Genomic DNA, 14,073 nt, shown 5'->3' with positions numbered 1-14,073 from the left:
TCCTTGAATAGACTAGTATATCATCAATAAAGATAATAACAAACATATCTAAATAAGGTTTGAAGACTCTATTCATCAAATCCATGAAAGCTGCCGGCGCATTGGTCAAACCAAAGGACATGACCAAAAATTCATAATGACCATACCTGGTTCTGAAAGCTGTCTTTGGGATATCACATTCCCTTACCCTAGCTGATGATAGCCTGATCGGAGGTCAATCTTTGAAAAACAAGTGGCACCCTGAAGCTGATCGAAAAGATTATCAATCCTCGGAAGAGGGTACTTGTTCTTGATGGTAACCTTATTCAACTGGCGGTAGTCTATATACCTTCTAAGGGAACCATCTTTCTTTCTCACAAACAAGACCGGAGCGCCCCAAGGCGAGACACTTGGTCGAATGAAACCCTTATCTAGGAGATCTTTCAACTGCTCTTTCAACTCTTTCAACTCTACTGGTGCCATTCTATATGGCGGAATAGAGATAAGACGAGTATCTGGAATGAGATCTATGCCGAAATCTATTTCTCTCTCAGGAGGTATTCCGGGTAGATCATCAGAAAAAACTTCTGGAAACTCTCTTACTATAGAAACTGACTGGAAATGAGGTATCTCAACACTAGAGTCATGAACTCGGACTAAGTGATAGATACAACCCTTCAAAACTAACTTTCTCGCCTTAAGGTACGAAATAAAACGACCCTTAGGCATTGCTGAACTGCTACTCCACTTTATGGCTGGCTCATTCGGAAACTAAAACTTGACTGCTCGAGTTCTACAATCTATCTATGCATAACAAACATGAAGCCAATCCATACCTAGAATGACATCAAAATCTACCATGTCTAACTCAACCAAATCAACCATGGTGCTCTTGTGATTGATAGAAACAGGACAATCATGATGAACTCTTTCCGCTAGAATAGACTCCCCAACAGGTGTAGAAACACAAAAGGGTTCACAAAGTCTTTCAGGAAGAACCTTAAACTTATTTGCAACATAAGGAGTTACAAAAGACAAACTTGCTCCTGGATCTAGCAAAGCATACACATCAAAAGCAAAGACCTTGATCATACCAGTGACAACATTTGGAGAATTCTCTTGCTCGTTGCGACTGGTGATTGCATAAAGGCGATTTGCTCCTCCACTGGTACTAGAAGTAGCTCCTCTAGGTGTCGTCCTATCTGGTGGAACAACTGAAGAAGACTGTGCTTTATTGCCTCCATTACCCTGCCTATTCTTTGGACACTCTTGCATGAAATGTCCATTCTGACCACACTTGAAACAACCAATGGAGCCCTCTCGACAAATACCTGAGTGGTTTCTACCACACTTGGCGCAAGCAGGAGGCTTACTACTCCCTTGCGCCACACTACCCGAAGATTGCGCTGGTCTAGCCTTGAAGTCCTTCGAATTCTGAACATTAAATTCACCTCTGTATCTGGGTGCAGGTGCTCTAGCAAATGATGGAGCAGGTCCCTTTTGCCTTTGCTGAAAGGAGGAACGGTTTTAATTACCTCTTCGTTGCCTGGACTCGTTCCCGGTCTTAGCTCTATTATTTCTGAACTCTTCTCTGTCCCTCAGCTTCTCTTCCTCAACCTGTTGCACATAAACCATCAACCTTGATATGTCCATGTCCCTGATAAGCATTGTAGCCCTACTTTCCTTACTTGACAATCGAGACAGTCCAGCAACAAACAAGCTCATTCTATTTCTCATATCTGCCACCATCTCCGGAGCATAGCGGGATAGTTGGGTGAACTTCAAACTATACTCGTGAACACTCAGATACTCCTGCTTAAGAGTTAGAAACTCACGTACCTTGGCCTCTCTCAATTCTCGAGGAAACAAATGCCCCAAGAAAGCTTCCTCGAAATAGGCCCAACTCGCAGGTGGTGCATTCTCAGCTCTGCCCCCTCTCCACCGATCAAACCAAGTTCTAGCAACATCTTTCAATTGATACGCAACTAGTTCAACCCGCTCAGTATCTGCCACATGCATCACATCAAAAATCTTCTTTAACTCCTCAATAAAGTTCTCTGGATCCTCAGTAGTACTCGAACCCATGAAACTCGGAGGATTCATCCCCAAGAACTCATGAATCCTTGAAGTGTCAGCTCCTTCATGTCGAGCTTCTCTTTGCTGACCAATTTGATTAGTCACAGCTTGACTCAGAATTCTAATTGCCTCTCTGAACTCGGCATTAGAAACTTCCCCTTGATCTTGCACTCCCGGGGCATAAGGTAATTCTTGCTCATCAACATAACGTCTAGGAAGACGCCCTCTACCAACTCTTCGTGGAGGCATGATTATTTGAAAACACGTGCAGGCACGGATTAGAAAGAAACTTTTTAGGGATAAACTATAACACACAAGTTGAGTGTGAAAGAAATGAGAAATCTTCCTAAATGTTGTAGCCTCCCAATTATAGATGTGGCGCGCTTCACACCGATAACTAGGACTCTACAGACACAGCATCATAGACTCCCTAGGACTCTTGAACTCTGTGCTCTGATACCAAGTTTGTCACGCCCCGAGCCTACACCTTGGGCGGGACCAGCACCCGGAGACCATTTCTGACCCCAAGAGAACCCTTGGCCTAGTTTTCTTAACTCAGTGAAAACCTAACCCAACAGAATAACTCAATGCAATGCAATATTACAAAACAACTTAACTTATAAAATATGGCCATAAAGGCAACTCGAATCTCAAAATAGAATATTTACATATATACATAGATGAGAGACTCAAAACTAACTGACTGACTGTCTGTCTATGAAGCCTCTAAAATACTGAAATGGATGTTGGGACAGACCCCGCAACATCCTAATAAAACAAAAACTAAGAACACAAAATAATTGAGTCCTCCAGAATGCAAGGAGGCTCACCACTGACTCTGGAGTGCTCAGCTGGATCAACGACGTGCATGATGCTGATCCGGGGTACCTGTATCTGCATCATAAGATGATGCAAGCCAACTGGCATCAGTACATGGAATGTACGAGTATGCGAGCTGGAAAACTAAGCAACATAGGCTAGAAAGAAATTTGGAAGAAACTGAAAAGTTTACCTTGCTCAACTCAACTCAACCTGACTGACTTCTTTCAATATAAGGCAATTTAAAACAAGTGCGATATAAAGAAAGACTGTTTAAAACGTGCTATAAACTCTGTGTGTATACAAGGATACAATAAGCCTGAGATGTATATAGAAATACAATTGAACTGATGTATATAAAATATAATAATTTCTGTGTATAAAAATACAATAACTGCTGTGGGAGTTTCTCTAACCGACAACCATCACATAAGAGCTATAGTGATGATACAGCGATCGACCTCACGCTGCCAGAGCATCTTATACCCGCCCAAAGGTATAAGACCTGAACTGCCTAATGGATCCACTAGTCTAATCTGAAAAGGATTCATCTAAAAAGTATGATCCTTTTCTACCCATGGTGGCTAACATGGTTCTATGGGGGCTGTGGGTTCTTTGAACGCTCCCCCAATTCGGTGCTCGATACTACTCCCAAAAATGTACTGGCTCTTATGTTTTTAAAACATATGTCTTCCTGCTGATATGAGATAATTACTCAAAAACTAGCCCGAAGGCTCTTTTGGAAATCTCAGTTTCCAACCTTGTTTAAATGTAAAAACATTTCTTTAAAACTTCTTTGGGAATACATAGTTCCCTAATAACTTTGAGAAATGAATCCAACTTTAAACTCTTTACTTTACTTGAACTCTTGGCTTGATGTGAAACTCTTAACTTAACATGAAACTCTTAACTTTTGACTTGACTTGAAACTCAATACTTTTGACTTGACTTGAAACTCGAGTCTTAAAAAATGAAGCTAAAACATTCACTAAAGACTCTTGAACAACTTTAAAAACTTGCTTTGACTTACTTCACTTCTAAACTTAACTCTTAACATCACTTGACTTCTAACTTTACTTGACTTGGAACTAACTCTCCTTGAATTGGATTATGAATTCAAGGGTAATAATTTGTGTTTGGAAGGACCCCATGATGATTAGGAATAATTTAGAACAACTAAACTTCAGAAGAATTACAAAATTAAATTCTGAAAACAGTGGAGTCCGCGGCGCAGAGCAGATTCTGTTCACAGAGGGAACAAATCTGTGACGCAGACTTGCTTCAGGCAAGCTGCCCGACTTTTCTCCTTCATGTTGCCAACTCTAAACCCTCTTAACTTCAAAGGTTCTTTTCCCAAACACTTGGGGTCATAAGCCCCTCAACATACAGTGGATTCCACTCAAAAACACAACCAGATCCTGTCCCAAATCAGCAAGAACTTCAACAACACAACCAACAACTTCAACAACCAAAATAAATCTTTTCTTGGAATTAAAAACGAGTTGGTGTGTGGGGGTATGAACCAACCAACACTAAGGATCATAAAATCCTTCAACATACCAGAGATTCAACTCAAAAACACAACCCAATCATGTCCCACAACCAACAATAACTTCAACAACACAACTAACAACATCAACAACTAACAACTTCAACAACAAATCCAATCTTTTCTCAATCATAAAATGAGCTTGGTGTGTGGGGGAAAGGATCAACCCACACAAAGAACTCACATACCTTGATAGGGATCACCGCCAACGAAAATCCATGACGGAAACTTGTTGATCTCCTCTTCTTCTCCTCTTCTTCTCTTCTTCACTCTCAAGAACCCTAACTCTTTACTCTTTAAAAAAAATAAGACAAACTGATCTAAAATCAGTCTAACACTTTAATATAACCAAAACAATTGATTTGTGAAAAGACCAAAATGCCCTTAAATTTTCGAACAGACTCCCTGCCAACTGCCCCAACTTTCAAAGGGCATAACTCGCTCATACGAACTCGGAATCGAGCAAACTCGGTGGCGTTGGAAAGATCGTTCCAAGGGCTTTCCAAACATAACTGGAACTACTCCTAGCTCATCCTGAGATAGGATTTATGACTTCTCAAAGTTGGCCAAAAACTCACTGATTTCCACACTTAGCCAAATTTCCAGATTTGAATTTAGCCAAATATCCAGATTCTGGACTTAGCCAAATTTCCAGATTCTGAACTTTTTACAAAAGTGACTACTTCCAATTTCAAGCTTCTTCATGTTCATTTTAAATTGTCGGATGTTACAACTTTCTTTTCTTTACTAGGAAATACAAACCCTTCAGGTTGTTCCATGTAAATTTCTTCCTCCAACTCTCCATTTAAGGGTGGATTTTAAGATCATGCACTGCCGCTAGTGCTATTAACATCCTAATTGATGATATCCTTGTTACTGGAGAGTATGTATCAAAGTAGTGCAGACCTTCCTTTTGTCTGTATCCTTTGACTACAAGTCTAGCCTTATATTTGTCAATAGACCCATCGGCTTTCATTTTCCTATTGAAGATTCACTTTGATCCTAAAGGTTTATTTCCTGGAGGAAGATCAGCCAATTCCCAAGTATGATTACTTAAAATTGATTCGATCTCACTATTGACTGCTTCTTTCCAATAGATGGACTCAGATGAAGACATAGCTGCTTTAAATGTTGGAGGCTCATTTTCAAGCAAGAATGCCACAAAATCTGGTCCGAAAGAAGTGGATTTCCATTGGCGATTACTACGCCTAGGATCCTTATTAGGTAGTGTATTTTCCGTTGACTCTTCCCGTGGTCATTTAGGTCTTTCACTTGTCGACTCACATTCAGTTTTATACGGATTATCAGATTTGATCAAAGAACTCAGCGTTATCTGACTCAATTATTGTATTCACATGAATTTCAGGATTATCAGATTTGAGAACCAAAAATCGACAGGCCTTATTGTTCATAACATATCCAATAAATACACAATCCACTGTTTTTGGGTCCAATTTTCACCCTCTTGGGTAAAGGAACCTCTACCTTGGCTAGACACCCCCACACTTTGAAATATTTCAAGTTGGGTTTCCTTTCTTTCCATAACTCATATGGAATCTATTGCATTTTGCCTCGGGGTACCCTATTAAGTATTTTGTTGGCCGTAAAGATGGCTTCCCCCCACAGGTTTCGCGGTGAACCAGAACTGATTATCAAGGCATTCATCATTTCCTTTAATGTTCTATTCTTCTGTTCCACCAAACCATTTGATTGTGGTGTATAAGGTGTAGTAGTTTGATGAATAATACCATATTACAAACATATCTCTGCAAAATGAGATTCGTATTCTCCACCCCTATCACTCCGAATCATTTTTATCTTTAGATTCAATTGATTCTCCATTTCATTTTTGTATTGCTTAAATGCATCAATTGCTTCATCCTTACTATTAAGCAAATATACATAACAAAATCGAGTGCAATCGTCAATAAAAGTTATAAAATACTTTTTCCCACCACGTGATGGTGTCGACTTCATATCGCATATATCTGTGTGAATTAAGTCTAAAGGTTTCGAATTTCTTTCAACAGACTTATAAGAATGTTTAACAAACTTACTTTCTACACAAATTTCACATTTCGATTTATCGCATTTGAAATCAGGCAATACTTGTAAAGTAATCAATTTCCGCAAGGCTTTGTAATTTACATGTCCCAAACGGACATGCCATAAATCATTTGACTCCAATAAGTAAACAGAAGCAAAATCCTTATTAATACTGTCAATAACCATTACATTCAGTTTGAAGAGGCCCTCAGTGAGGTAGCCCTTTCCTAAGAGCATCTCATTCTTACTTATTACAACTTTGTTACTAACTAGGACACACTTAAACCCGTTTTTAACGAGCAGTGCAGCAAAAACTAAATTCTTCCTAATAGTAGGAACACACAGCACGTTGTTCAGAGTCAACACCTTGTCGGATGTCATCTTCAACATAACTTTCCCAGTTCCTGCAATCCTTGTTGTTGCTGTGCTCCCCATGAATAAATCTTCGTCGAACTCAACAGGAGTGTACGTTGCAAAGGCTTCTTTTGTAGAGAAAATATGTCGAGTGGCACTTGAGTCCAGAAACCACTCCTTGGGATTTCCAACTAAGTTGCATTCCGAGATCATTGCACATAAGTCATCTACATCTTCCATCTCTTCCACAATGTTTGCTTGACTTTTGCCTTTGTCTTTGTCCTTTCTTGGAGCACGACAGTCAGAAGACTTGTGACCAGCCTTACCACAGTTGTAACAATTGCCTTTGAATTTCTTCTTGGCCTATTCTGACTTCTGTCCGTTGGACTTTTTTCTCTTCTTGCATTTAGTAGGAGCTTCTTCAACAATATTAACTCCAATTATTGTCAAACTCTTACGAGACTTCTTTTCGCTGGTCTTGTTATCTTCCTCAATCTTGAGCCGAATCACAAGATCTTCAAGTTTCATTTCCTTACGTTTGTGCTTTAGATAATTCTTGAAATCGTTCCACGAAGGAGGCAACTTCTCAATCATTGAAGCCACTTGAAAAGCTTCATTTACTACCATATTCTCAACAATTAGATCATGGAAAATAAGTTGAAGTTCCTGCACTTGTGATCCAACAGTTTTACTATCTGACATTTTATAGTCTAAAAACTTTGTGACCACAAACTTTTTCAAACATGCATCTTCTGTCTTATATTTCTTCTCAAGTGCATCCCACAATACTTTCGAAGTTGTCATTGCACTATAGACATTATATAAGTCATCCTCTAAAGCACTCAAAATGTAGCCCTTACATAGGAATCTGCATGTTTCTATGCTTCAATAATCATGAATTTTTCTCTGTCTGTCATTTCAACAGCAGGCACTGGAGTTACTTCATTGGTAATTTTTTGCAGATCAAGAGTGGTAAGCTAAAAAAATACCCGTTGCTGCCATCCTTTGAAATTCACACCAGAGAATTTTCTCGGTTTCTCTGTTGGTGGTACAACAGTTTGGGTTGGTGTAGCAACAACCACCGTCACATTATCATTTGCCATTTCAGAATCAGAATCTGTAAAAAACAGAAATTGATACAAATGACTCAGTAAGCAATAACTTAAATTGCAAACTTAATAGAAGTATAAAACCACAAAGGTTTTTGTCTCCGAAGCCAAAACCGAAGCCAAAGCCGAGCGACGACGACGACGGCGCGAGGGGGGTCCCTCTTTCCAACCCTTTTAACAATTTATAAGAGTGTTTTTATATTTAAACCCTTCTATTTTTCTTTCCACCGACGATGAGGGAGAAATGCCTTTTCACTAAAGCATAAGAGGACTTTTCAAGTTCCCAACTCTTCAAGTTCCCAACTTTTCAAGTTCCAAACTTTCCAAGTTCCTCTCTTTTCATATTCCCTCCATTTCCCATTAACTCTTGCTACATACCCAACACTTTTAACTTGTTATTTATCAGCTTCTTGGCTCAGACTAATATATGCTACCTTATATTTCTTTGATCTTTGAATGTTCAGTATTTGAAAATTTTATGGCTCAGTGAGATGATTTCTTTGTATTTCTCTCACTGAAGAGCACAACTTAATCTGGTTCTAACAGGGAAATGTTTTCTGTTAAGCATAATACATAAACAAATACTCAAATTTGACTTTGAGAGTATACATCTAAACACTTCAATTGACAACTTGTCTCCACTGTGTCTTGTGAACACCCGATGCTAATGTGATGCTATAAATCTTGAAAGAGTTTAGATGATCATTTTGTAAGTTGGCATGTACAATTGACACAAAGGAGACGACTGATGAGTTGAGGTGTCTAGATGTGCATACTTATGAGTATGAATATGAAACAACATAACACAAAGAAAAATGAGAATATGCAACGATGCAAATTGTACACTGCTATATTTCATTACATTATAGTGTGCTTCCTTAATTCATAGGTTGAAAATAAAGTCAAAAAAGTAATTTTTTTTAATCCCAGCCCCTGTTTTCTCCTTTTTCATGTTCCTCTTCTCTTATTTTCCTTAAGAATTTTTCTTCTTTATTTTTTTTCTTTGCACAATTTTTCAATTTGTCACTTAATTTCATATTTTCTTATCACATTTCTACAATCTTTCACTCAATTTCATCATTATACCTAGAAAAAATAATTTTTTAATTCAAATTTCACAATGATTCTAGGAATTCAAGACTTTGTTCTCCTAATCTTTCCACTTTCACCTTTTAAATTTTCAGCAAAATACAAGCAAAGCCTCCAACCTTAAAACCCCCAAATATATTTGTAGCCTGTAGGCATGCATATACAGACACCCACTTGCCTTTTTTTTTTTTTACAGTTAAAATTGATTTCTTTTCATTTGTGTATTCATATATTTGTATGTGCATATTCACACTCACACTTGCCTTATTTGTTGGTTGTTCAGATTTGGAAGCACAAAGCTTACTCAAACGTCATGAATCTGAAAAATGAAGCTCATTGAAACGTCATTAGATCCATGGTTGAAGCTTTGAGCTCGCCAAAACACCTTCAATGACGTTGTGGAGGTAGGTTTGTCGTGGTGGTAGGTTGATTGTTCTTCGCCGGAGAAGACAAAGAGAATTGTGATATAACTTCAAATGAATAATTATTCTAGTCAGATTAGGGATAAAGGTGGGTAGGATTTAGATTGGAAGAAGATATAATTATTAGAGAATTTTAATAATTTGTTAGGGATTAATTAGTGTAAAATAGACTTAACAAAAAAAAAGTTAATTAATAAAGAAAAGAAAATAAAAAGAATATAAAAAATTATAATTTATAATGTAGAGCTGACATGGCAATACACCACATACTGAGAGTGGTGTTATGCGTCTCAAGGTGGTATTAAATTCAATTTTAAATAGTAAGGGTGTGTAATAGGTCGTCATAATAGTTAAAGTGTGAAACTGACTTTTCAGTACAAGTTTGGAGAAATTTTTTATCATGGATGAGGCACAAGTATGATGTGGCAGACAAGAGTTGTATGAGGCCCATTTATATTTTGTCAAGTGGATCACTTTCAGAAAAAGGGGACACTCCTCTTTCTCTCTCTTCCTTTTAACGTTTTTTCCCTTTCTTACTTTCTTTTTTGATAAAAATATAGTGTTAAGCCAAATCGAGATTTTGATTAAGAGGTTCAAAATATAAAAGGCAAAGACAAAGATATCCCTTTCTTACTTCTTTTACTCTCTTTTTTCCTTGTTTCTTTTATAAAACAATTGTTCCAAATTTTATACTTTCATACTTTAAATAACTTTATTCATGAAAAATATGAAATTCAAAAAAAATTTCTTGACACATTCTATTTATTACATTTTTATATTGTTTTTCCATCTCATATTAATTATTTATATTATTAAAAATAGTTATATAAAATTATTTTTTAATTTACAAAGATATGATTAATTAAAATTTTTCTATTTTATTATAACAATTAATTATTTTTGAAAGTATAAATAAAATTTATAAAGTTACCAAAGAAAATTAAGGTACATATTTTATTTGTTTTTTCTTAAGAAATTTGTTAAAGAAAAAGTAGATCATTAATATGAAAAATAGAGAAGGTATAAATTTAGTATGTTCTTTTATTTTTCTCTCAACAATTTCATAATCCAAAAACACTTCAATCCACAAATACTCTTCAATAAGTAACTAAAACGGAAATAACATCAATGATCTTGAAAAACAATTACATATGTTTTGATACTATTGTCATGAAATTTAAAAACGAAAAACATCCATAAACACCAACATAAATACATATTATTTTCGTCAATTTATACCATATTTTTATTCTTAAAAATCAAGATAGGTGAAATTTAATAAATATTTTGCTTATCTACTTTTCTTACATGTTCTTAAAGAAATTATAAATATAAATAATATTTTTAATAATTTATTCGTTAAAAGAATTTTTGCAATTTTACAAAATTTATTTATAATTATAAAAAAATTAATTGTTAGGATTAAAAAAACTACTTATATCTTGATTTTATAAACTAAAAAATATATTTCAAACAACTATTTATTATAGTAAAATAAATAATATAGAATAGAAAAAATAATATTCAAATAATAAACTAAAAACTTATATAATGATCGTAAATTTAAATCAAAATTCAGTACGTAAAAAAAGAAAAGCATAAACTAATTAGTTCAGTGGGTTGATTACATGAATTTTCACTAAAAAAAAAAATTCAATTTCACTATCCTCAATTTTCTTGAATTCATCCAAAAATAAGTAAATTTTATTTTTTCGACAGATTACTTTAATTTCCCCTCAAATAAATAGTAATAGAGATATAAAATATATAATAGATACCGTGTGTGAGTTTCCAAAATTTCTTTATTAAAATAAAAAATAAAAAATAAAATTTACGCTAAGAATTGAGAAGCAAAAAGGAAAATGCAAGTAAGAAAGAAAAAGTAAAAGAAAAGATTAAAATTAGAAAAGAAAAAGTAGGGAAATAAGTACATATGGGTCCCACAGTATACGTGTGGCAGCCAAATGAGGCCTCACACTATTGACAGTATGTGTGCCTCGTCCAGAATAAAATTTTCCAAAGTTTGAGGGGGAATTTATGCCTTTTCCCTAGGACAAATTATTGATATCATTGGAAAAACAATGTTGATGATAAAGTTGAAGATAATACAATACATTTGCAACTCGCTACGCGTAAGGAAACACTTGCATCTAGAACTCTTCATAATTTTATCGTATAATTAGAAAAGACAACACCGAAATATTTGGATGCAATAAGAAAAGTTAGAGATGAGCTTCAACTAGATTTAAATTTTAACAAAAAATAAAACAAAATAGAATCATATTTCACTGAATTTTCTTTGATATATTTATACTTTTAAAGAATTATTAATTTATAATATTAATGGGACTATATATTTATATAGGGATCTTTTGAAAAATTTATTATCTTATTATGTTATCGAAATGAGTGATTTTTTTCATTGGCCCAAGTCGAGATCATAGGAAATTATTATCTTAGACAAATTATTAATTAACCGAGTATTAATTTAGTGAGATTTTACTATAGTTGAAATTTTTATGCTTAATTTTCAACATGAGATTAGGCTTGGTGATAGTCCAAAGCACCATGCATGTATGTCGTAGTATTAGTTTTGCTCTTCGATATTTGTTACCATATGTCATTGTTACAATATTTTTTAAAATTATTCTTGTGTGTTGATTTTCGTATTAATTGTCTGGTTTTCTTTTTTAGCAATATTTTCTTATTCATAATTATTTTGATTTAATATAGAGATTGCGTGTTTCTATATCAATTTTAATACTATATATAATAAAAATAAAACAAAACAAAATTAGAATGTGTCAGCTTTACTGGTCCATATGACAATGTCCCCACAAACAGCTTTATACAAATCCAAATAATAATAAAGTAGAATTGACGTGCCACCAAATTATTAATGATGCTGAATTGCTGATTGAAATAAATATTAAACGTGTAACAATTTATCAGCAGGGGCGTATAAAAGGAGGGGTCATCGGGTTCACGTGAATCCATGGTCCCCTTCTAAAATCGTATATAATAGTGTTATAATTTTTTAAAATATTTAAATATAAATGTGTGAACTTAGACTCGAAGTATTATATAATATAGTACGATGATGATTAGGTGCACCTCTCTAGGTGAGGTTAGAAATTTGAATCTTTTATCTATCTTGTTTTAGTTTTCTTTCTAAGATTTTGTAACCGGTTTGGATAAATAAAAGTTAATTTTGGATCTATGATTTTAAAATTTTATTGGTTTTCAATAAAAAGAATCTAACCGATCAAACTTATGTCTTAGATCCACCTTTTTGTAATAGTGCCCCCATTATCTATAAATCCTGAATACGCATTTGTTTATCAGTCATTTATCAATGAGGTGTGTGAAAATTGATTGAAATAAATATTAAACTTGTAGCAATTTCCTATTTTTAATTTGCTTGAAATAGATTTAATGTTATGATCCTATTATTAGTAGGATAATATGTATTCTGCAATGAATTTAGTCCTAATAGAAAAATGTTATGTTTAATCGTAATATAAAATTACATTTATATCTTGTAGTAATTTTTCATATGGAGGAAAATTTTGAACTTAAAAAGGACAAAAAAGTCAATCAACTTTTTAAATGAGATATTTTGCTAAAACAAGCTTTTAGGTCTTTTCATGTGAACATTCATGCAGAACTCCAAAACATGTGCACCACATATTTTTTTTTGCCATATCTCCAAATCTTTGTAGTAGTACGGAGTATCTTGTATAACCTTAAATCCAATAATTCAAAAATAATACTCCTTCCGTCTTAATTTATGTGACATTTTTCGAATTTCGAGATTCAAACAAATCTATTTTTGACGGTAAATTTTTCATTTATCTTTTAATTATTTTAATTTATCAATTATTGTGACTTATAGTACTTTTTATGTAATTTACAAATATATAAATTTCATTTCAAAAATTTTGAAAAATGCAAATTTTCTCTCGAAAAATAAAAAACGCCACATAAATTGAGACAACCTCTTACATACATACACACAGTAGCAGACCCAAAATTATTATTAAGGGTGTCGACGATTGTAGTAAGAAAATGAATATAATTATGAAGCTGGTAGGACTTGAACACAGAACCTCAAAGAATTTTACGACGCCTTTAACCACTAGTATATATATACACACTCACTTCAACAACATCTTCTACAAAAGATTGAACAAACTTCAAAGTTGTTTACCTTGTAGATTGAATATTGATAGCCCTGCTTCTAGCCATGACACAAGTAGAAAATCATGAATTTAGCAAACTGAAACAAGATGAAGTAGCTATAGTTATGGTTCCATTTCCATCTCAAGCCCATCTTAACCAACTTCTCCAACTTTCATGTTTAATCTCCTCCTATCATCTTCCTATCTATTATGTTGGTTTGGCAACACATAATCATCAAGCCAAGATTCGAGCTAAGGCGTTAAATCCTTCAAACATAGCCAAAATTCACTTCCATGACCTTCCAAATCCTGAACTAATTGCCTCATCAAATCTTGAGACAGTATGGGATGTTTCTATGCTTCTTCGCGATCCCATTGCTTCTTTCATACGCGATATTTCATCAAAAGTAAGACGAGTCGTTGTTGTTCATGAACCTATGATGTCTTAT

General features: G+C 34.5%; 1 protein-coding gene across 2 annotated transcripts in view; it reads left to right on the top strand.

The window, feature by feature from the left end:
* LOC125855511 (zeatin O-glucosyltransferase-like) overlaps positions 1 to 14,073 on the top strand; it is a 151,539-nt gene that overhangs the window by 46,590 nt on the left and 90,876 nt on the right. The gene's annotated exons all lie outside the window — the stretch shown is intronic.

The sequence above is a fragment of the Solanum stenotomum genome, chromosome 2 (genome assembly GCF_019186545.1).
Source record: "Solanum stenotomum isolate F172 chromosome 2, ASM1918654v1, whole genome shotgun sequence".
NCBI lineage: Eukaryota > Viridiplantae > Streptophyta > Magnoliopsida > Solanales > Solanaceae > Solanum > Solanum stenotomum.
Note: the sequence above shows the minus strand (reverse complement) of the source record. Positions and strands in the feature narration are given on the sequence as shown.